Genomic DNA, 21,707 nt, shown 5'->3' with positions numbered 1-21,707 from the left:
AGTGAATCATGAGTGTTGTTTTCATGTGTCGGTAGATTAAGAATAGTTTGAATAAAAGATTCTACATCCGTGTGCAGTTGATTGATGTGCGATGAAATGCCTGACATGCGCCAAACCATTCTTGCGAAGGGACATGTGAACAGATCATGGAGAATTGATTCATCCTCTTGATTACATCTTGGACAGAGAGCAGGAATACACATACCTCTAGTACGTAAATGGATTGTTGTTGGTAGGGCTTTAGAGAGAACCCGCCATAAAAAGTGTTTGATTTTTGGTAATATTTGTAGTTTCCAAATCCTATTCTTTAGATCAATCGAACCATGAGGAATGTCTGGTGCGGGATTTGAATCAAAGGGGGTTGTGAGTGAGAAACCAATAACCTGATTTGACTGTATATTCGCCAGAAAGTGTATAGTTCTAGATTAACCTGTCCTCTATTTCTACTTGAGATAAATACACATTTTTGATAGCTGCGTAATCTTCTGGATTCACAATGGTGTCTAATTGTTGTGTATCCCAAGTGCGATGAGTTCCCGTCCTTTTTATCAAAATATCTAAAGTCATGTTGCAGTTTGGATCAATTGTTCTTAATGGTTGGGGTGGCTTACCCTCCAAGACATTATCAATACCTAGTCGAATCGATTTACCATCTCCAATCAAGAAGTGTGTTCCTTTCTTTATCAAGTCAAGTCCATGTAGTAAAGAAGAGCATCCATAAGATTGATTTTTACGTTCTTTCGCATCCAAAAGCTTATCATCTGGGTAATAACGTGCTTTCATGACTTTTGCAAAGAGAGAATTAGGAAATTTTAGTAGTCTCCACGCTTGTTTTGCCAATAGAGCATCATTGAACTTTTCAAGGTCTCTGAATCCTAGTCCACCCTCCTTTTTTGAGTATTTTAGTATGTTCCATGATATCCAAGGAATACCTCGATGGTTAGCATTACCTTTCCACCAGAAGTTCATTAGTAAAGCTTCAATGTCTGAAGTGACCCCCTTTGGTAGTTTAAAACACGACATAGCATATACGGGCATGGAAACTGTAACTGATTTCATCATTATCTCCTTCCCTGCAGGTGATAGAGTTTTGTTGCTCCAATGAGAGGTTTTTTTTCTCACACGGTCGATAATATAAGTGAACATCTCTTTCTTCTTTCTTCCAAACAGTTCAGGAAGACCTAAATATTTTCCTCCTCCGCCATGATTTGGTATGTTAAGAATCACCTTTAATTTGTCCTGAGTTGCACTATATACTCGAGATCCAAAAGTTATGATTGACTTTGATGTGTTTATTTGCTGACCTGAGTAATATTCATATATATCGAAAGCATCCTTCAGAGCTTGACAGTTTCGTCTATTTGCTTGACAAAAAAATAGGGAATCATCAGCAAATTGCAAATGAGTGATTCTTGGTACTCCATTTCCTATCTTGATTTCCCTAATATCTCCATACTTTGCAATTGAAGTTATCAAATGTCTTAAAATATCAGAGCAGAGTATAATTAGGTATGATGATAGAGGGTCATCCTGACGAATTCTCCGTTCTGGTCTGATATTGCCATAAGGAACACCATTGATCAATACAGAGTAGTTTCCGATTTTACTGCTGACATTATCCAAGCAATCCATTGATCACAAAAACCAAAAAGTTGCAGTGTTGTTTGTAAAAAGTTCCATTCAACTCTGTCATATGCTTTACTAACATCCGTCTTTACTGCCATATAAGTTTGTGAAACACGTTTTCGAACTTTCAGGGAATGCATCCTGGATTATGCGTCCTGGAATGAAAGCAGCTTGTGCTTCAGAAACAATTCCATTTAGATGTGGTTTTAATCTCTGGACTAAACACTTGGAAATTATCTTGTAGAGGACATTGCAAAGAGCTATTGATATGCTCAAATTTAACCCTGACTCTCTCAAATTAAGAGATCACTGTAATACTTAGGGGTCGAATTCCACAAGGACTCAAGTCTACAAAATGGATTATAGAGTTTTATAATTATGCTAAACAAATTGATTTAAATAAAGAAAAGCAATGCAAAATATTAAATAAAAGCTGTGTAAATTCAGATGGTCACAAAGCTAGGCCTAGGGAATTTCTCAGGTAATTATGAAATATTAAATCAGGAAATAAATAGGATTCAAACAATTAAGAACAGATCTAGAACTCTAAACACTTTTGTAAAATAAATCAGTTCTCACTGCAAATATTATCTAAATTTAAAACCAGAAAATCCAAATCTCTTTGTAACATTCTAGGTTAAAAATCAGCAATAAAATCAGGTTTAGATTGTTCACAAAATTATTAAATCAAATGTCTTTGCAAGAAATAATTTTGCTCATCAAAAGGTTTTTATCAGGAAAATCAATCATATTCTCATATCAATTTATTTTCCTAATTTATTAATTCTAGGTGATCAATCAAGAATTAATATGAAGAACAACCTAAGATGAAGATCTAGATAGATAAAGAATCCTAAATAAACAGATCTAATAATTCATAAAATCCCTGTGAAAAACCCTAAACCTAACAAGCAAACTACTCAGACATAATCAATGAAGAACAAAACATCTTTCTGAATAATAAGCAATAGAGATTAAAAAGAGTAAGAAGGAGAGTAAGAATTCTTCTCTACAAAGCAGATCTCTCTCTCCCCAAAAAGCTCTCAAAATCTCACAGGGTTGCAGAAAAATAAAACTTGCTAGAAAATAACTTAAGAGTTTTAAAAACCTAAAAACTATATATATATATATATATGTGTCCTAAAACACGTTAGGGACTTATGTTGCAATTTTGGAAGACTTTGGGGCAGAATTGTAAAACTTCCAATTTTGTTATTCTTCATCGTCTGAAGAGGGTGTCGATCGATGCTCCAAATCTTGGTGTCGATCAATGCTCATGCTTTGATCCGATTCCAACTTCTCTTTCTTGATGAATTGCTCCAAAATATCTCTAATTGCTCCATTTTGCTCATTTCATGCCAAAATCCTAGAAAACCTGTAAAGACTCAAAAACATCCTAGAAAACAAATCAAAAGACTCTAAAAGACTCCTTATATCATGGTTAAAAACCACAAAAACCATGATATATCAACTCCCCCAGACTTAGCCTTTGCTTGCCCTCAAGCAAAACAGAAACTTAGACCTGTGAAAGAGGTTTGAAAACAGGGAACTCACTCAATTGCAGATTATTCTTATTCATACTCTTCATTTACCTGACTCAAGAACTTACTTCTTATACTCAACCATGATAAGCATCGACATTCCTTACTCAAATCCCACAATCCTTTGGAATCTCTGAAATCTCCATTGTCATCTCATTATATAAATTAAAGCAAGTACAGGTGAGTTCTTACCTTGGGTGTATCGAACAGTGGCATATGGACTCTTTTCAGGCCAAGACATTCTTCTTACATCTCCTTTCCTCTCCCTTTTCTCACTTCAATCTCTTTTTCTTTTTTTCAAAGGTGTAAGCGAATACCGGGGTCATCGGTAATTTACCTACCCCTCGCTTCCAAGCTTTGTGTGATCATTTGACTCAAGAGTAGAATAATGAGGTCACAGGTAATTTACCTACCTCTCTAAAATGATCAAAATCATCTCATCTTTTATTCTTTTTTTTTTTTTAAAGCACTGAAGGGAAGAGAGAGGGGAGACATACTTTGAAAAATTGCACTGTCTTGTATGGCCTGGAGAAGAAGTCTAGTCCACTGATTTCCAACCCCAAAGTAAGAGATTAAGTCTAGTTAAAATCCTGATAAAAGTTGAGACAACGTTAGATCAATCAGATATCCATTGAATAAGGGCTTTCAGTATTGTTGATAAGGCTCATAGTCTTTCTAAGCTTCAGTTCTGAGATCAAGCATAAACAAATAATCATTAGAGTGTTAGCCAAATAAGAGAAATCATTAGTCAAGATCATAATACCCAAAGACAAAAAGAAAAATTTTGAAAAATTTGACTCAAACTTTATGGTTTTGACTGACACAACTGAAACTCAAAAACAGAAAACATAGTTAGTAACTAACCTCCCCCAGACTTAAACAACATTGTCCCCAGTGTTATCAAGTAAGAGGAAAGCAAAAATAAAATAAATAAATAAAAATCAAAATCAAAAGAAAAAGAAAAACCTACCAGTGGGTTGCCTCCCACTAAGCGCTTGTTTTCAGTCATTAGCTTGACTGTGTTGGAGCTCAGGCATCCGGTGGATCAGAGCATGGCATTGAATGCTTCTGAGAGAATGACCTCTTCATCCAAGGTGGTGTATAAGCAGTAGGTGCATGAGGTCTGCCAAGGATGTGAGGAACAAGACCAGGGCGGGATTTAGGGATGGTAGAGTTTCTTTTCATTCCTGCAAAATCATCAACAGAAGAAACAAGCGCTCCACGATAATCTCGTGGCTTGGTTAACTGTAAAACAGTTTTTATATCTTTGAAGGTCTTATTGATGATAGGAGGAAGTTTAGGTAAAGAAGATGCATACCTTTGCCTTACCTGAGGACTCTGGAGTGTGGAGTGGTGACTCTTCTGTTTGGGAACAGGTTTCTGACTTGGAGCATCAGTTTTGGACAAGCTTTGTCTCGGTCGTGGAGGGGTGTCGATCGACACCCTCTTGGTGGTGTCGATCGACACTGAGCATGTTGCTCGTGTAGTAGAAACTTTTTCAACAGAAAAAGTTTGTCCATCAATAGTAGGGGCCCTCCTCAGCTTATTCATCTCAAAATTCATACTCAATCCATCCACATTCAGTGTTATGTGTCCTTTCTGCACATCTATGATGGCACCAGCTGTAGCCAAGAAAGATCTTCCTAAGATGAGAGGATCTTTAGGCTCTTGATCATACTTCAGCACCACAAAGTCAGTGGGAATCATGAAGTTGCCAACCTTAACTGGAATATCCTCTAAAACACCTTCAGGAATTCTTCGGGAGCGATCAGCTGAATTAGAGAAATCTGAGTTGGCTTGAATTCTGTCATCCCAAGTCTCACAGCAACAGAATGTGGCATCAAGTTGATGCTAGAGCCAAGATCACAAAGTGAGTGAGAAAACCTTCCTACTGAGATTGAGCAATTAAGTACAAAGCTTCCAGGATCTGGTAACTTCTTAGCAGTTCTACACTGAATGATTGCACTCACTTCCTTAGAGACAACCACCTCCTGCTTTCTCTCCTTCTTCCTCTGAACAGGCTGGTTCAACAGAATTGAACTGACATCTTTAGTTAGCAAGGCTCCTTCTTCAGGGCTCAAACAATTGTATACCATTCTCTTGACATAGCGTTTAATTGGTGGTGAAAGCTTCACTGCATCAATCAATGGCATCTCAATCATCACCTTGTCCATCATTGCCTTGCATCTAGCTTCCTCCATCTCCTGCTTAGACTTTCTTGGCTTGGGAAAAGGAACCTTAGGCTTGTAGATCCTTGCAGCAGGTGGAACCTGAGATTTTGCAGTTTCTGGGTTCGTCTGAGAGGAGTGTCGACCGACACCCAGGTGGTGTCGATCGATACCATCATCTGAACCCGAGAATTTGGTCGATTTCTCTTCCTGTTCTGCAGAAGCAATTTCAACAGCATCTTCATCCCTCACAGATATGGCATTACAAGCATGCTTGGGGTTTGACTCAGTTCTTCCAGGAAGAAAACCCTCTTGTCGTTTGACAGACCCAGCAGTCTGAATAACTTGATTCTCTAACTTCTTGACATGAATGTTCAATGCTTCTATCTTCCCATTCAGCTCAATGTAGACATTGTCAATCTTCCCATTGAATGTCACTGTCAATTGCTCTTGTACTTGCAAAACCTACTCAAGCATGGCTTCCATTCTACTCTCTGAAGAATTCTTAGGAGGTGGAGACTGATAGGATGAGTTCCCATCGGTCCTTGTATAGCCATTGTTCTGTTGCTGCTTCTGGTCACCATTGTATGGTCTGTTGTCTTGCTGATTACCAAATCTTTGTCCCTGATATCCAGCTCCATACACATAGTTGACATTCTCCTCTGTATTCTCTGACTCTGGCTCAAATATCTCAACTTCAGCAGCAAATTGGACTGACTTTTTTCCCACAAGAAGATTGTGCACTGAATCAAGCTTGGCATTAACAGAAGCTAGCTGGTTTGAATCAAACTCTCCATGCAGTCTCTTTCTTTCAGCATCAGCTCTTTTAGTGCTATTGCTAGAAGCCAAATTCTCAATCAACACTTCAGCATCTTCTGGAAATCTTGTCTTGAAGTTCCCATGACTTGCAGCATCCAAGGCTAACTGATACTTCCAATCACACCCTCTAAAGAAGATACTCAAGAGTTGTACCCTTGAAAAACCATGGTGTGGACAGTCCCTCTGATAAGCTTTGAACCTCACCCAAGCTGCCTTGAAAGCTTCATCATGTCCTTGCTTGAATGAAGAGATCTTGACTCTCAGCTCATCTGACATTGCATCATCATAGAAGTGGTTAAGGAAAGCCACCTTGATATCCAGCCAATTTGTCAGAGATCCAGCTGGCAACTGGTTCAACCACTGAGACGCCTCTCCGCAAGTGAGTATGGGAAGAGCTTGCAGAATATGAAATCTTCAGTCACTCCATTAGCCTTGATACTGGTCACAATATCCTCAAAGTGCTCAATATGGTCCAGAGGCTTCTAATGGGGCAGGTTTGAGAAAGGTCTCTGCCCAACCAGTTGAAAGTAAGCAGGCTTCAGCTCAAAATCATTCCTCTGGAATGGTGGAGGAACAATAGCAGACCGGTTCTCATACACAAGATCAGCCCGGTTATAGTCAGCAATGGTCCTGATCAGATCCCAGTTTTGGTCCTATCTTCGAACTGGGTTCTGGACGTGGTTGGCAGCTCCACGTACGTCTGCAAGAAGGGGGTGTCGATCGATACCCTGTTGTTGGTGTCGATCGACACCGTCGACACCATCAGCTGGTTCGTCGACAACAGCAATTTCAGCAATCACATTGCCATCAATCTTTTGGCCCTGCTCATTGCGCAAGTGGCCATCTTGTTCCTTTAAAGCACCATCCTCATCTTACATCAGAATGATTTGGTTAACCATCTTCAGAGATTTGGCTGCTTTTCGGTTCTCACGCTCAAGTTTTCCCAACTCTTGGTTTGAAAGATTCACAGTAGGACCAGTCTTGTTGCTCCTTGTGTGAGGTCTAGGAGGCATGCACCTGAAACACCAAAGAGAAGAAAAACAAAAAAGTGTAAGTAGAAAATAAAAAGAAAAATTTAGACAAAATCAAAAACTCAAATCTAATGGTAGATCAAAGAGTCCCCGGCAACGGTGCCAAAATTTGATATGTTCAAATTTAACCCTGAGCTACTCTCTCAAATTAAGAGATCACTGTAATACTAAGGGGTCGAATTCCACAAGGACTCACAAGGACTCAAGTCTACACAATGAATTATAGAGTTTTATAATTATGCTAAACAAATTGATTTAAATAAAGAAAAGCAATGCAAAATATTAAATAAAAGTTGTGTAAATTCAGATGGTCACAAAGCTAGGCCTAGGGAATTTCTCAGGTAATTATGAAATATTAAATCAGGAAATAAATAGGATTCAAACAATTAAGAACAGATCTAGAACTCTAAACACTTTTGTAAAATAAATCAGTTCTCGCTACAAATATTATCTAAATTTAAAACCAGAAAATCCAAATCTCTTTGTAAAATTCTAGGTTAAAAATCAGCAATAAAATCAGGGTTAGATTGTTCACAAAATTATTAAATCAAATCTCTTTGCAAGAAATAATTTTGCTCATCAAAAGGTTTTATCATGAAAATCAATCATATTCTCATATCAATTTATTTTCCTAAGGTATTAATTCTAGGTGATCAATCAAGAATTAATATGAAAAACAACCTAAGATGAAGATCTAGATAGATAAAGAATTAAATAAACAGATCTAATAATTCATAAAATCCCTATGAAAAACCCTAAACCTAACAAGCAAACTACTCAGACATAATAATCAATGAAGAACAAAACATTTTTCTGAATAATAAGCAATAGAGATTAAAAAGAGTAAGAAGGAGTTCAAGAATTCTTCTCTACAAAGCAGATCTCTCTCTCCCCAAAAAGCTCTCAAAATCTCACAGGGTTGCAGAAAAATAAAACTTGCTAGAAAATAACTTAAGGGTTTTAAAAACCTAAAAACTATATATATATGTCCTAAAACACGTTAGGGACTTATGTTGCAATTTGGAAGACTTTAGGGCAGAATTGTAAAACTTCCAATTTTGTGATTCTTCATCGTCTGAAGAGGGTGTCGAACGATGCTCCAAATCTTGGTGTCGATCGATGCTCATGCTTTGATCCGATTCCAACTTCTCTTCCTTGATGAATTGCTCCAAAATATCTCTAATTGCTCCATTTTGCTCCTTTCATGCCAAAATCCTAGAAAACCTGTAAAGACTCAAAAACATCCAAGAAAACAAATCAAAAGACTCTAAAAGACTCCTTATATCATGGTTAAAAACCACAAAAACCATGATATATCAGCTATCGGTCGATAGTCAGAGAGGGTTGTTGGATTATCTATCTTCGGAATCATACAAATATTTGTGTGATTTATGCTTGGTTTCATTGTTGAAGTTCTGAAGAAAGACTTCACTTCTTGAATTACATGCTATCCTACCATGTCCCAACACTGTTTGTAAAAGCGGGCTGTAAGGCCATCTGGGCCAGGTGCTTTATCATCCCCAATTAGGCATACTGCATCGTTTTTATCTTTGTCACTGAACTCTCTCGTTAAACTGACATTGATATCATTGGTTACAGTTAGGACAAAATCAGCCAGTTCTTGGGGAGAGACATGGTGATCATTGGTAGAGTAAACTCGAGTAAAATACTCCTGCGCGTGCTCAGCAATATCTTTATCCCCCTGAAGTAGATTTCCTTGGCCATCTAAAATAGAGATCATCCTTTTTTGTGCATATCTTGACTTTGCAAAGGCATGAAAGAACTGAGTAGTACGATCACCTTCAGCCATCCATTGATTACGACTTTTTTGTTTCCAATGTTTTCTCATCATTCTAAGCTTTCGTTAGATGCTCCTGCAATAGTGGTATCTGTTGCCGTACTTGTCTGATTGGACTCTCCATTGCCAAGTTTAATTTCTGTTGTAGACTTTTTATTCTTTTTTCAGCATTTAAGTTTGATTGATGCTTCAGTTTTGCCATGGCTTGTCTGCAACTAGATATTATTTGGTTTATGGGGATATCACTGTTGTTGTTTTCCATTGACCATCCCTCCTTAACCACTGAATTGAAAGATGGAATATCACAGAGACGTTTATTAAATTGAAAGGCTCTTCGACGTTGAAATTGCCTCTCATTAAAGTGAAGAAGTAGAGGCTTATGATCTGAACCAGTATAATCCAAAAATTCAAGCTCTGCATTAGGAAAATGTGCTCGGCCTGATGAGTTTATCATTGCTCAGTCTAGACATCAGTGGATCGTATGTGAATGGCATTCACCCACCCAAGAAAATCTATTTCCTCGTGATCGAACATCTAAAAGGTCACAAATGGAGATCATCTCTCTAAACTCTCGAAATGTCCATTCCTCTCAAGCTGGTCCTCCAGATTTTTCTTTGTTTGAAAGTATCTCGTTAAAATCTCGAATGAGTATCCATCCACGTATTTAGACGAGATGATGATAGGGCTTTTAATCTGTCCTAGAGATGGTAACGTTCACTCTGAGTTGGGTGACCATACACACAAGACAAGTGGAAACATGTATTATTTAGAGTTACGGAGATGTCAATGAGTCTCTCATCCTTTGAAATTAGGGAGAGAGACACATGACTTTTCCACATCAAAGCTAAACCACCACTCCTTCCTTGAGGGGTTACTGTTATTAAGTTTGAGAATCCTAAATCACACATAAGTCTAGAATTTAGATAATACATCACACTGATTTAAAGTTTCAGAAAAAAAAAAAAACATCACACTTAGTAGTTATACATAGACGACGTAATCGAGATTTTGTCCGCGGCGGACCTATGTCCTGATAGTTCTAAGATAGGACTCTCATATTGGATCTGGGGGTATCAGGTCCCATGTGCCTCCGTCGAACCCATTTTCGTTTCCTTAATTCTAATAAACAAGTTTTTCATCTCCCTAACTCTTTTAGTCTATTTATATACTGTTTTCATATAAATGAGTCATGTTTTTCATATAAATGAGGCATCTTTTTTTTCTTAATTATATTAGGCAACATCTCTTAGTATGCTCAATTCTTTATATTCACAGGGCTCATGCTCGTAACTATATATATATATAGTATCAACAAAAAAAAAGTAAAAGAAAATCAAACCTTAAATATTGTAACACTATATTACTACTAATAAAAGGGACATATTGAGCCCTCTGAGAGTGTCCACGTCAGATTTTTAAAACTCATTTTTAGATTGCCACGTGGCAAAGGCAAAAACTCTATTCTAAAAAATCTATAATCCCGTTATTATCGCCTAAATATGTCTATTCTTCTTCCTCTTATTTTTCTTAATCATCAAACTATAATCCTTAATTATCATTCATCGTCCCTTGAGTTAACAATCCACTTTAAAGAATCACTTAATCTCCCCATCAGTTAGGGGGAGGTATTGGTTTAGGATTTAGAAAGAGTTTTAATGACTTTGTGTTTTTAAAAATCTTGCTGATTTTTTAAATCATAGAAAATTAGAAAGTAAAAATGAAGGATTCTATAAGAGATTGTTTAGGAAGTTATTTTAAATCTTGCTGATTTGTGTTTCCTAATCTTGTAAAATATTTCATAAAATCTTTCAAAATCTTTCTATTTGATGAAAGAGTTTTCATGACTTTTGTTATGAAGGAAATGTTATAAAATCCTAAACCAATAACACAAAATTTGAATTCATTAACAATCCATGATTCTTTTGTTTTAATTGAATAACATAAAATTTTTAATGACTTTATAAGACTCTTAATCCAATAACACTAGATTTATCAAGATTTTAGATAACTTTTTACAAATCCACAACCAATAACACCAAATTTTTAAAGAGTTTTAAAAAGTCTTGATTGAATAACAACATATTTTACATAACTTTTAAAATCATTCAAATTCTTTCTAAATCCTAAACCAATAACCCCCCCTTAATCTAACTCTCTTTTTCAATGCTACCTCTCCAATCCGATCAACGGCGGCTAGATTTTGTCTCCACCAAAAACGAACCGTCGCCACCAGAGGCCCATCAATGGTTTTCCAAATTCCGTCGCCACCAGAGCCGTCAATGGTTTTCCAATTGTTGTGTAAAAACATAGAGAAACTGATCGAAGAAAGGGGCATACTCATGCAAAACTAAAATAATAAATCGATAGGCAAGCTAGCGGAACGAAGAAGGTGACAGAGATCAGAGATGTCCATGTCCAATTCCTCCATGTAAGTAAACGTAATATCCGACAATAATAATCTAAAATCTGGATTCTCTTGGTAGGACATCTCTCTTAAATTCTGCTTTCTAGGGTTTCTTTGTTTTTGTTATCTATGCTTCGTTTTCTGTAATAGATGTGCGTCTTATTGGATTTGGATCTTAGAACCCGAATCTTAATGAAAACTTCTATATTAAAAAACGTCATGACTTCTTCTTCGTCTTCTATGTTTGCAATTGATATATAGCTCTCTTAAATGGCCACAAGAACAAGATCATGAAGCTTTGGTAATTACAATACATATATGCACTTCAGCACTTGCTCTCCTCTTCTCAACGATTGCCACTGAACTAATGGATGGTGAGTGTGTCTCTCCTAATCGCTTTCTGCTTCATATATATATATATATATATATATATATCGGTTTTGTTTTCCCATGAGATTGAATGGTGAGTGTGTCTACGGTTTGAGTTAGCCGGAGTTGTAGTCCCTTGAAGTTTAGTTAAAGCAGAGCTTCCTGAACATGGAACACCAAAAACATTTTATGTGACTCTCACACCCATGCATTATAATTGAGTTGCTAGCCAAGCAGGTAAGAAGAGATTTACATCATTAATTCTGAACTTAGTTTTGCTTTTGTTTTCTTTCATTTATGGATTACATATATATACATTATAAATCTTGACTCTTTCATCTCTTTTTCACTAATTTATGGAAGCAGACGGAGAAGATACATGGATAGAATGGACCGAAGATTACTTGAGTGAGAAACTTAACAGTAAAATTGTCTAGAAGAAAAGACTTGACGAAGCAGGCTAGAGAGCTACAGAGCAGGTACAAACGCTTTTGCATAGAGTCTATTTTGTTGGCTAATTCGTTACCAAAGATGAAACATCATATATCATCCAAAGAATCTGGGTTCTGAATCTTTTAAGTTGTCTTCGCACAACTCTAGCTCTGGAGAAAGACAAGATGAGCATGATCCTAAAGCACTGGTTAGTACATCTATAATTCACTTCTTGCCATGTTCTTTTTGTTGTTTTGTTTTTACAGTGCTTCTGTTTTTGCAGCTGCAAATCATTGACCATGTGAAGAGTGAAATTTATAGAGTCTGGTTTTTGAACGAGTAAAGCGTGTGACTCATTAACACTTTCCTTTTTTTTCTTAATCATTATGCAAGTTTAAATTATATATACAACATGCATTTTAAAAATAGACCTTAAGAAGGTTTTTGATACAAGAACACTACCTCAAATAGTAGATAGTAATATTGGATCATGAATTTTGAACTTGCAGTGGTAATTTACAGCTTAACTCCTTTCTCTCTTTCGTAGAAACTTTGAATAAATATATTTCAATAACAATTCTTTCTAGCAGATGCATTTGCGGTTGATCCACTTTATCATTAGACTTTGTCACACTTTGTGTAGGTGAGTCAAAAAAGTATGGTACTTAATGTTTGTTCCTTACAAGAATACTATGCATTTTCTTTGAAGAAGAGGAAGTAGGCAAGGGGATAGCATCATGAAGACTATGTATAATATTTTCTGTGCATATTTAAGCGCCATGAAAACTAAGTCGGAGATGAAAAAATTAGCATTTGATTTAGAAGAGGATATTTCTGTTTGCTACTGATCCATTCAACTCGATCGGGTCAATCTTTCTTAATTCTCCCATCCACATATTATTCTGAATTTTTTCTAGGTAATCTCATATTACGGTGTACAACTTGCCATTTTCTATTATTTGCAGTTGTATTTATACTAACAAAATTGATGTATGTGTGTATACAAACAAGGACATCAAGTGAAGAAAGAAAGCGCTGCTACCCTCCAAACCTGTGATTCAGAAGAGAATATTCAAAAAGCATGGAAAAGCAAAACACGCATACAGCTCCTACTAATTATTGCCTCGAAGGTATATTCAAATCTTCTTTGAATTGGTCAAGTCAAGCAGGGTTTAACCAAGGTGATTAAGATTATAGATTTGACCCTCCCTTTCCTAACACTTCTAATTAACTTCTTTATTTTTTCAGACCATGGTTAATGCAAAGAGAAAAAGTATCCACTCACTCGAAATCTTGAAATGATTTTTCTGGGTACAAGTTTCAAGCCATACTTGATAATCATCGCAAACATGGGCCACATTACAAAGTTAGAGTGCTAGATGGCTACAGATCAACGTGTTGTACGTAATATTTTCTAAGCGTGTTCTTTAGCTAGAAAATTATGTCCAGCAAATGTGATGTGGTTTTATAAGGGCTATGAGTGTTTAAATAGACTTTGTTTGTCGTTTTAATGCCATGACTATTTACCTACTCACTTGAGGTATCTTTCTTTTTGAAATCAAACACAATATATAAGAAAAGTTAAAAAAATACTAAAGTTATGGGATCATGAGTACGTAATATTAGTCTCCATCCTCGGCCACATATCACAAAAAACTAGGGAGTACGGAACCAAAAATAACTCATCACATGATTTCAACTTATATTTTTGGTAATACTCTTAAACTTTTTCTTACCATTCGGTGACTTGTGAAACTAAAAACTATAGCTGTCAATTGGGCTCTCGGCCCATGGTCGAGACCAGTCCAAACTATTACGGGCGGGCTATGGACATGCCCAATAATTAAATGGTCCTATTGGTCCAAAGACCAAATTTGAACCATGACCAAATGGGCAAAACCATATGGACATTGGGCATGCCCAATTCTCTAAAATTCTAGGGTTATGTAATTTTGGGGGAAAATTAGATTTTACAATCGATCATCAAAGTCTTCTTCCTTCTTCTTCTACAATCGTATTTACAGATCAAATTCTTATAATTTCACATCAGATGAGAGGATTCAACTATCGTTCATCATAGATACTCTCTTCTTCTTCTCTCGTGTTCGTCTTGCAAACGCAGAAGAAGTGAAAGCAAAACACATACAAACGCAGTCACCTTCTCTGTCGCCTCTTCCTCTGTCAATCTCATCGCAACCATGGTAGGCATCTCTGCTCTCTAAATCACTCGTTACCTTAATCCAATACTGATTCCAAATGCTGAGTATAAAGCAAACTGACCCTTGTTTCTCGTATTTGCAGATCATATCAGAGAAGAATCACCGTGAGATCTCCAAGTACCTCTTCATAGGTACGAACTTGATTTGAGCTTATGAACCTAGTGGGTTTTTTAGTAAATGGGTTTATGCATAGAGAGACAATAGCATTGATTGATTGAGTGATTGATTGATCTGGTTCGTTGTTTCTCATAAACAGCAATGAAACAACGTTTTTGTGTTTTTGAATGAGTGATTGATTGATCCTTAATAGTTCAAGGTGTATCGCAAAAATAATAGAAGTGTAGACTTTGTTTTTGATCTTTAACTCAGAATTCTTACTTTGTTCATTTCTGATCAAAGCTTATTGCTTTGGCTAAGGGTTACATATGTATATGTATGGGCATTATTATAAAACACACTTTGATGCAAAACACTGAAAAAACAAATGATTGGGATTGAGAATGCTTTTCTCGGTAGTTTTTAAGTTGTTTAGATGATAAGGAACAAACTCGAATCTCTATGTTTCTCTTACAGCCGTATCTTGCCTTACTTAGTCACTTGATCATGTGCCTGTAAAGCACGAAGCTTTTGTTAGAAGTTCTAACCATAGAGGTGTGTAGTCAAGTTTGCTTGAGCATGAGTCTCCAACCTGATCACCCGTTTTACTCTTTGTCTCTCTGTCTCTTTCTAAAGCTCTAAGCTTGTAAATTTCTGATTGTTTCATTCATCTTTCTCATATAGCATTGCGTAACATGTAATTCAGGTGTTTGAAGCTGGGATTGTTTGAAGCTGAGCATCATTACTACGGGAAACATTAGACTTTACTTTGGTACCAGCACTCTTGCTCTGGTAATCAATCTCTCTCTGTTTTTTAAGAGTTCATCATCGAGTATATAAATATGATAAGCTTTTGTTTTTTAAGAGTTCATCATCGAGTTCATCATCTCTTTCATTTCATCGAGAATTATACGTATATACGACTCTTACATGGTTATCATTTTGATATTCCTTGCGTTTCAGATTGATTCAACCAAGTACAAGAGCTGAAGAACATCTCGTATGGTTCCAGAATTTTGCTGAAAGAGAAGGAGACATGGTATTGTTCTATACTTTAATAATTGTTCTATACTTTAATAATTGATTAATTCTTTACCGAGAAGGATAGTCAAGTATATTGGTTTTTTTTTGCTACTCTCAGGTTAGGATAATGGATTTGGATAGTCAAAATCTGATTGATCAATTGGCTAATGAAGAACACTTGACTGATGAAGACAATTTGGCTGATGAAGACAGTTTGGCTGATGAAGATATGCCACCAGCAAATGAGATTGTACCTCAGGAAACTGCTTCTTCTACTGAACAAGGTACAAGTAGTTCAAAACCTTCTAGTAGACGTCATGCTAGATGTTGGAAGAACTTTACACTAGGAAAGAAACATGTTGATGGACCTAAGGCTGGTAAATATGATGTTACATGCAAACACTGTAAGAGATATTATTGTTTGAATCTGAGTCGAAATGGTACTAACACCATGAATCGCCATATGCGATCTTGTTCAAAGACTCCTGGGAGCACACCTAGCATTAATAGGAAGCTGGATATGGTTGTCTTTAGAGAAAAAATTGCAGTGGCTTTAATTCAGCATAATCTCCCATATTCCTTTGTTGAATATGAAAAGATTAGGGAGGCTTTTACTTATGCTAATCCTTCTATAGAGTTTTGGAGTAGAAATACTGCAGCATCAGATTGTTTCAAGATTTTTGAGATGGAGAAAAGTAAGCTTAAGACAGTTTTAAGTAAAATCTCTGGTAGGATTAGTGTGACAACGGATTTGTGGAGAGCTATAACAATAGAGGGTTACATTTGCTTAACAGCTCACTACATAGATGTTGATTGGGTTTTGAAAACCAAGATACTATCTTTCTGTGCTTTTCCGCCTCCTCATACTGGTGTAGCTATAGCAATGAAGCTTATTGAGTTATTGAAAGATTGGGGAATAGAGAAGAAGGTGTTTACTCTAACAGTAGATAACGCTTCTGCAAATGATAGTATGCAAGGTATTTTGAAGAGAAAGCTACAAAAAGATTTGGTTTGCAATGGGGAATTTTTTCATGTAAGATGTTCAGCGCACATCTTAAATTTGATTGTGCAAGATGGTTTGGATGTGCTTAGTGGAACTTTGGATAACATCAGAGATAATATTAAGTATGTCAAGGGATCTCAGTCTAGGATTGATTTGTTTCAGAACTGTATGGAAACAGTTGGAATTCAAATTGAAGCTGGTTTGGTTTCAGACGTTTCTACTCGTTGGAACTCTACATTCCTAATGCTTTCGAGAGCTATTCAGTTGAAGGATGTATTAAGAAACCTAGCAGAGGTAGATAGGAATTATAAGAATTTCCCATCTGATGTGGAGTGGGAAAGAGCAGAATCGATTTGTGATCTTCTAAAACCTTTTGCTGAAATTACAAGAATGATTTCTGGTTCATCTTACCCAACAGCAAACTTGTATTTTATGCAAGTGTGGGCAATTAAATGTTGGTTAAGAGATCATGAAGATTCAAGTGATGAGATTATTTGTCAAATGGTGGAGGATATGAATGAGAAATTTGACAAGTATTGGGAAGAATTCAGTGACATACTTGCAGTTGCTGCAGTTCTTGATCCCAGATTAAAGTTTCCATTTCTGGAATATTGTTACAACACTTTGGATCCTTCAACCAGTAAGTCAAAGTTGGCCCATGTCCGCAGCAAAATGGTGAAGCTTCTTACAGCTTATCAGAAAAGCACAAGTAACGTTACCACATCCAGTTCACAAGTTCCAAGAAAGAGTGTTCCTTATGGATATGATGTAAGTAAACTCTCTATTTTATCTCTGTTTTATCTCTGTTTGTTTGCTGGATGTTAAATTGTTTGTTGTGCATTATTTCAGGGATTTTATTCCTACATTTCTCAAAAGACTGGTGGTAATGGTAAATCCCCTTTAGACACCTATTTAGACGAGGAGGTGTTAGATATGGTCTCATTTAGGAGTTTGAATCTGATTGGTTATTGGAAAGACAATGCAAATAGATTTAAAGAGCTTGCATTGATGGCATGTGACGTCTTGAGTATTCCTATCACAACAGTTGCATCAGAATCATCTTTTAGTATTGGCAGCCGTGTTCTTAATAAATACAGGAGTTGCCTTTTACCAACTAATGTTCAAGCATTAATCTGCGCAAGAAACTGGTTTAGAGGATTTGAAGATGTTGGTAAGAATTCTACTTTTTATTTGCATGTTGATTTGAATGTTGTAGGTGATGAATTTTTAACTTTATTGATTTGAATGTCGTAGGTGATGAAGAGTTCAAGTTTGTTGAAGAGGAAGGGAATATTGTTGCTGTCTAAGTTTATGACTTTGGTTTTTGAGTTATGAGTTTATGACTTTGGTTTTTGAGTTATGAGATTATGACTTTGGTTTTTGAGTTATGAGTTTATGACTTTAGCTTTTGAGTTATGAGATTATGACTTTGGCTTTTGAGTTATGAGATTATGACTAGCTAATCTTCTTGTCTAGAACATTTAGTTTTCACTCAGACTCGATGTAAGTTATGGAGAAGCCTTGGTGCTTCTTCGTATGTCTACACTTTGGTTTTTGTAAAATAAATATCAGATTTTGTAAAATAAATAAGATGTAAAATAAATATCAGATTTTGTAAAATAAATAAGATGTAAAATAAATATCAGATTTTATAAAATAAATAAGATTTTGTAAAATAAATAAGATTTTGTAAAATAAATATCAGATTTGTAAAATAAATAAATAAACATGTTTGGTTTAGTAGAAATGTTTTAAACAGCAAACACAAAATAAAAGAAACCTCAAAAATGAAAAGGTTGTCCAATGGGCATGTCCAAATGGACTTGGGCATATTTGGGACCATTGTCCAAATGGACCACTGTCCATTGTGGACCGCCCAAACATAGCCCATAAACAGAAACGCCCATATGGACACACCCATTGGACAATGGACAGCCCATTTGACACTTATACTAAAAACTGAAACTGAAAACGTTTATACATCGGCCGACCTTAGAGGTCTTTTCTTTTCGTAAGAGCATTAACGTCTGATGACACACAAAACAATTTTTTCAGAAACCCAACAAGAAGGGATGTCAATAACAAAGATAACATCACAAATATAGCCATACAAGTGAATAAAATGCTAATTCAAAGGGTGAGGTTGAAGATCGTTCGAGTGGTTGGCACATGAATAATTTCTTGGTGACAAGTTAGTTCGGCTTCGTATATGTTTTCCTCAAAGCACAACAAGGGAATGTAACAAAGCTCGGTCAGATGACATATATAAGAATCAGAAGCTAATATAGTCATATGTTTTAAACATGTTGTCAAGTTTTTTCCTGTTTTTATTTGACATATTCAACTAACTCAGAAAATATATAGTGATGGGACTGATGTCTGATGGTTAAGTTACATGTCTCTTTGATGAATCATGTTCTCGATGATGGCAATGATCATGTATGGGAATGCACATCAATCGACTTCTGTAATCAAGGACTAAATTTGGGTAAGAGATATTTTTTTCATGTCTTTTATGATTGTAGTTTACATGGATGATTTACATTTTTTCACTCTAACTTCTTGCTTTTTCGTTCCCACTAATAAAAAAAAAACGTATAGCCACGTTTTTGTCACCAACAATCGTGACTAAAAATTTATTTGTCACAAATTAACCACTAAATTTATTAGTAGCAATTTCGTGACCAGTTAGCCACGAAATAATCACGAATATAGCACGTGACAACATTTGTCACATAATAGCCACAAAAGATTGAGTGACTAAATAGACACGATAGTATTAGTGGCTAAACCGTGACTCCCACTAACCACTAAAATCTTTAGTAGCTAAATAGTGACTAAGGCCTTGCCACTAATTCTTTTCTGGTACTTTTGTGGCTATCCTATCAAATTATGTGTATTATATTTTATTATATCAGAAAAATAGTGTTACTAAATCATATAAAAATTAATATTAATAAATCATAAAATTGTTATCAAAATTCATTGAAATTAAATAATTCTTTTAAACCAAGTTTACTTGGTTTGGGTGGACAAACCCAAATAATTTCCCTCCATCCCAGCAGTTAATTTCTCACAACTCCACCAATTAATTTAGTTTCCCGGCTAAATGAAAATTTTGGCTAAATAGTAATATTAAGGGTATTATAATATACTACTTTTTCTCCTTCTTCGTTTATATCACCACCACACTTTTAGAAAAAAGAAACTAAATCTAAAAACCCTAACGCCTCTTCTTGTTCTCGCTTGAAGCTGTTGTCCCTAATCTAAAACCAGCTCCGACCGATCTATTCCTTGACGAACGGCAATGACTCTCTCTGGCCGTCGTCGCCCACAGTCTTCCGAGTCAGGTCCAGCAGGTAATTGACGGTGTCTCTTCTTCTTCTTCTTTTTCTTCTTCTTCTTTTTTCTTCCGATTGGAGAAGTGTTCCCTAATTACCAGTTATGTTTCTTTCCCTCTTTGTCTCCTTGCTCTATTTTTTCTCTTTCTCTAAGGCTGCTTAGATCTTTTGTTTTTGTTTCTGTTTAGAGTTTTCTAGGATTTGATTTGTTCATATTGTTGTTTTTGTTTTGATTTTATCACGTTTTCAACTCAGATGATGTTTAGATATGTTTGATTATGAATTTTAAACATGAATAAGTGTTCGATTTTTGTATTATAACTTTACTTATGTATTTGCTTTAACTGTGTGTAATTAATTGTGTAATTGTTTCTGAGCTTTTACTCATTTCAATGTCTTACGAACATGTTTATGTGGGTTAGGATTTGTAGATGTCGATTCTTAACTTGGCTTTGTTCTATGTTTAAATTTTACTCAACTTTGTGGATTTTTTTTATTTGTGCTTCTAATTGCAAGATCTGCAATGTAGATGGATGCCACCAGGAGCCACACACAAGCGCATCAGCAAAAAGAAGAGGACAAATCAGAGACCCATGTACATTGGCGAGGCTGATTAGGACACTCTAGTGGAGTACTGGGAAACAGAACCAGAAAAGAAGAAGAGAAAGAATGCTGGAAGCCACTTATCTAATCATGATGGCATAGGGGTTCACAAGCATTGTGTATGTCCTCGACGTTTTTTGCAGATTGAGCATGAGATGGTAAGTGTTATACTTCTCATATGTTATTATTTACTTTAATATATGTACTAATGTTTCCTCTTTGTTTTTATAGATGATTGAGTCTGGTTTGGAGATGGAATCACCAGCCTTCACTGATCTTGTGCGGAGGATACACTGACGCAAAGATGGAATTTTCACGGAAGGTCTGATCTCTGTTTTGGAGACTAACTTCAAGTGACTCAACACCAATGTTGGAGATTTTAATACTAACGTGGGAATGGTTATGGACGAGCTGGTTGCATCGGTCATGTAGTCTCTTAAAGTTAGACAACCCTCTGTTGCTATGATGTTTATAGCTTTTATGTTAAACTTTCGAACAGTTAGACTTTTATTTTGTAAGTCTTTTTGGTAATATGTAAGACAAGAAGAACAGTTATTTAGTAAGCTCTTTTGGTCATATGTAAGATAAGATTACTTATGATTATGTTAAAATATTGCTATTCGACCACGAAACTAGATGATTATAAAATTAGTGGCTAAGTTTAGTCACGAATTAATTGTGGTTGCTTCGTAGCTACAGGGAGCCACGAAGTAATGGTGATAGTTTCGTAGCTACAGGGAGCCACGAAGTAATGGTGATAGTTTCGTAGCTAAGATTAGCCACGAATCATGAGTAACAAATTTGTGACTTCATAGCCATGAAAAGTCACGACAATAATTTAGTTACGAGGCTATATCTACGATTTTTTTTTGTGACTATTCGTGACTTTTTTTACTTATAGCCACGAATAATTGGGCTCAGCCATGAATTCTTTGGTGGGTATACATGTTTTTTTTACTAGTGTCCTTCTATAATCTACCCTCGAACCCATCAAATGTTTTACAAGCAAAAGAAATTCATTTACAAGTCGGCCATGGTAGAGATCCAAAAGTTATACCGTACCATGAAAAAAAATCTCATAGTTTGCAGAGGTTGCGATAGTTGGGCGTATTTTGATGTCCAGGTAGGTGATACTTTGACATATAATTGGGTTGATATATACCGTATCATAATTACTTTGATATACATATAGAGGGTTGAAGGATGACTATGATTCTGAAAAAAATACAGTTAG

At 35.9% G+C, this 21,707-nt stretch overlaps 1 long non-coding RNA gene and 1 other non-coding gene across 3 annotated transcripts; both read left to right on the top strand.

The window, feature by feature from the left end:
- Positions 1–6,314: 6,314 nt before the first annotated feature.
- LOC147944683 (small nucleolar RNA R71) lies at positions 6,315–6,421 on the top strand. The gene has a single exon (XR_015558774.1). It is a non-coding gene; the product is annotated as a small nucleolar RNA R71 (small nucleolar RNA).
- A 13,232-nt stretch (positions 6,422–19,653) lies between these two features.
- On the top strand, positions 19,654–21,084 carry LOC104787590 (uncharacterized). 2 transcript variants are annotated; one of them, XR_767987.3, is made up of 3 exons: positions 19,654–19,888; positions 20,400–20,631; positions 20,705–21,084. It is a non-coding gene; the product is annotated as an uncharacterized LOC104787590 (long non-coding RNA). The 2 variants fall into 2 exon arrangements; XR_767988.3 differs by having other exon boundaries at positions 19,693–19,888; positions 20,387–20,631.
- Positions 21,085–21,707: the final 623 nt, after the last annotated feature.

The sequence above is a fragment of the Camelina sativa genome, chromosome 5 (assembly GCF_030686135.1).
Source record: "Camelina sativa cultivar CO46 ecotype springtype chromosome 5, ASM3068613v1".
NCBI lineage: Eukaryota > Viridiplantae > Streptophyta > Magnoliopsida > Brassicales > Brassicaceae > Camelina > Camelina sativa.
This window is presented reverse-complemented; position numbering and strand designations above follow the sequence as displayed.